The sequence below is a fragment of the Canis lupus genome, unplaced genomic scaffold, assembly GCF_011100685.1.
Source record: "Canis lupus familiaris isolate Mischka breed German Shepherd unplaced genomic scaffold, alternate assembly UU_Cfam_GSD_1.0 chrUn_S445H606, whole genome shotgun sequence".
NCBI classification, from domain to species: domain Eukaryota; kingdom Metazoa; phylum Chordata; class Mammalia; order Carnivora; family Canidae; genus Canis; species Canis lupus.
The window spans coordinates 34,407-38,553 of record NW_023331376.1 but is presented as its reverse complement, the minus strand read 5'-3'; positions in this window follow the sequence as shown (position 1 = coordinate 38,553).

Genomic DNA, 4,147 nt, shown 5'->3' with positions numbered 1-4,147 from the left:
AAGACTGTCTAAGAAAAAAATGTCTGCTCTTTCTATTCCAGTTCAACACTGCAGTGGGGGGCCTTACATGATGCAATCAGGCAATAAAAAGAAATGAAAGGCACACACATCAGAAAGGGAAAAAAAAGTAAGATCATCCATTCACACAGATTACAGTGAAAAAACAAAAAGAAGCTACAAAGAAGCAACATGAACATGTAAGTGAGTTTAGTAAAGTAATAGAAAAGCACCCATTATATGTTTATATACCAGCAATGAGCAGTTACAAATTAAAACACACAAACAACAAAAAACTAGTTTAATTGAATGCAGTAGCATCAAAATACTTAGGGACATACAATACTCATTAAATTTAACAAAATATGCACAAGATCTGTAATAAAACAAAACACTGACCTAAAATAACGGAAAGATATACCTTGTACATAAGTTGAAAGACTCAATATTAACGAGATGTCGATTGTCTCTCAAACTGATCCACAAATTCAATACATTTCTAACCAAAATTACAGCAGGCTTTTTTGTGGCTTCTCAAGCTGATTTAAAATTACATGGAAAAGTCAAGGGTCTGGATAGCCAAATTTTAAACAACAAACTTGGAGGACTCCTATTACTTGATTTCAAGACTTTTTTATAAAGCAACCGTAATTAGGCTGTGTGGTTTTGGTTAAAGTATACACGCATAGATCAATGGGACACAAATGAGTGCAGAAATAGATCCACACATATGGACAAATGATTTTCTACAAAGGTGCCTCGACCAAGAAAGGATGGCATATTCAATATATATAACTCATACTTTATGAAAAGTTAACTCACACAGATCACAGGATGAAAATGCAAACAGTAAACAAAAAAAAACATTCCTCAAATAAATACAGGAGATCATCAAGTGACATATTCATATAATGGAATATTACTTGGCCATAAAAAGGAATGAAGTACTGGCATATTCTACAGCATATATAAACTTTGAAAACATTATAATAAGTGAAAAAAGTCAAACAAAAAAAGACCACAGATTGTATGATTCCATTTATATGAAATGTCCAAAATATGCAAACTACAGAGACAGGAAGTGGATTCGTGGTTGTTGGAGACTAAGAAAGAGGAAAACAGAGTCTCTCTGCTAATAGGTACAGAACTTTTTGGTGTAATGAAAACATTCTAAAATTGATTGTGCTGATCATTATACAACTCTGCGAATATGCTAAAACCACCGAACTGCACACATTAAATGAGTGGGTTTCATGGCACATTAATTATATCTCTATTTTTTAAAAAATAAGGAAGAAAGAAAATATAGGTAAAAAAAAGAAAACAGAAAACCTTTGAGGCTTTGGGTTAGACAAAAAGCAAGAACCATAAATAGAAAAACTTGGTAAGCTGGGATTTGTTAAAACTAACCATTTGCTCTTCAAAAGACGCTGCCAAGGCAATAAAAAAGACAAGTTACAGATACGGTAAAAAAAAAAAAAAAAAATTGCAAAACAAATTTTTCTATTTAATAAAGAATTTATACCAGAATATATAAAAACTCTCATTTGAAAACAAGAACCTGGTTTTAAAAAAAATGGGCAAACCAACAGAATAATTCATGAAAGAAAAGGTATGACTGGCAGAAAAGACCTGAAAAGATGCTCAACATCAACAGTCATTAAGGAAACACAAAACCACAAAAGAGAAACCACTATCCATGTGTGAGAATGGCTAGCTTTAAAAAAAACTGATCATGCGGAGTCTGGGCTAAAGAGGCAGAGTCCCTGGAACTCCCTTACATTGCTCGTGGCCACTCAAAATGGGACAGTCACTAGGCAAAGTTTGGTAGTTTGTTATATTCACTTACCATATGGTCTAGCAATTCCACTCCTACATCTTTATTTACTCAAAAGAAATGAAAAACAGATGTCCACACACACACCTACATGAGAACTGCTTACAGTGGCTTCAATCATAATTGCCAAAAACTGGAAACAATCCAAGCGTCCATCAATGGGTGAACCAACCAACTGAAACTCTCATGATGGACTTTTTTTAAAATAAGAAGACTCAGAAGTAATGAGAACCCGAGCAAAGTTTGCAGAAACTTCACCCGGAAGGATCCCAATGAAAGAAAGGCCAGAAGCAAGGAGAAGAGTAAGGGAATACTAAAGTCATCTTGGGAAGATCCAAAGATATTTTTTAAAAAATGTTCTCTACTTAAACTGGGTTCAGTTTCCACGCTCCTGTACTTATGAGCTCTGGGGTCCCAAGCACATTAACAGTACCAACCTCACAGTGTTACTATAGAGATTAAATGAATATATATATGATTATGAATATATATAAATGATTATATATATAATACTTTAAAATATATATGTAGCAATTTTTAAAATACTTGGTTATTAGCTATTATCATTGCAATTATTATTCTGATTAACCAGATCTTAAAATTCATATTGTCATCACCTAGCTTGAGAAACTGTATGATTCATTCTCTACCCCTGCCTTTTTTCTTTTAATGAATTACAAGATAAATCCAAACAAAAATCCTACTATAGATTTGACAAAATTCTATCCGATAAATGTTCCAATTGGCTCTTAAAATAATGATTTTCTCATCTCTTTGAAATTTTCGAGGCATTCTACAACATAAGCAACAAGTATTTTAACCCAATACTTTCTCTGTTCACATCCAAGGCACACCTCATAAATTCTGATGCCACTTGCTGAAATTATTAGATGCCTTCTGCTATGACTCATATTAACACTTTTTCTTGTTTCTGTTCTGGTGACTTTCAAATCAGCTTTCTGATAATACCTAACACTTTGGTTATCCTTCAATCTCCTAGGTGTACAACTTAAAAACACAAAAAGGCACCAAATCTCTCTCTTTTCTATAGCAAGTAGTAAGATGTTATGGAAAACAAATCAAGAAATCACCTATGTTCTCTCTTTCATGAAATTAAACCTCTTTTCCTCCCAGATCTTTAGTCCCTCCTTAGTTAAGCTAACAGTGAATTAGACAAAAAAGTCTTTGAACCAAATATGTACATAATTTCAACTCTAATTAAATATATGAAAGAACATGGGTGGCATAGGATAGACAGATCTCTAGAAACTGGATATGCAACTAGTGGCAAATGATAGGATGTAGAATAAAATCCAACCAAATCAGTGATACTAAGATTTATAAAATCCGCACCAAAATGAGACTTAGTACAAACATACTATAGTAGCTCTAATTAAATTTATAGCAAACCATTAAATGCTTTATAATCCCTATCTTCATTTATAAATGGTATATAATCTACCATGTCTAAATTATATAAATGTCTTTCCTATGATACTTTGTTGTTCATTTATTTTAATTTATATACACCTGAATGAATAACTGTCATAATATGTTTAAAGATAACAACAAAGCACACATTTCCCACATGCTCTCCAGCTTCCTTCTTCCCTCTGGTGTTGCTATAATCTGCAATGATTAGACTTTATACAAATCATCTCATGGCATCACATAACTTTATTTGAAAAGGGTAGCCTAAAAGAAAAACAGAATAAACACTAAAACCAAAGGTTTTTTTTTTCCTTAAACACTTCTATTCACTGTTAAATCCCAACAGTCACAAAATATATAAACACTGGTGCCCTACATATGTGCAAAGGATTCAAATCAAGACATAGGCAAGATTATTTATTTAAATAATAAGTTGGTATTTATTCTGAATATTTATTCTGAACAATAAAAGTTAAACAATGATGAAATAAACCAAATTTGTACATACTACTCCCTAATAATAAGGCTGGGCAATGGGAGAAGCATGCTGGTTTCTTTATTTTTATTATTATTATTTTATTTTTTGAAGCGTGCTGGTTTCTTACAGAAACACATTCAAATATTTTAGTATTCAATTGGGCTATTTTGGTTGCCTCTAAAAGCAACTTACAGGGGCGCCTGAGTAGCTCAGTGGATTAAGCGTCTGCCTTTGGCTCGGGTCATGATCCTGGAGTCCTGGAATGGACCCTGCGTCTGGCTCCCTGCTCAGCAGGGGATCTGCTTCTCCCTCTCCCTCTGCGCCTTCCCCCCAACCATGCTTGTTCTCTCTTTCCTCTCTCTCAGATAAAACTTTAAAAAATAAAAAAACTAAAAGCAACTTAC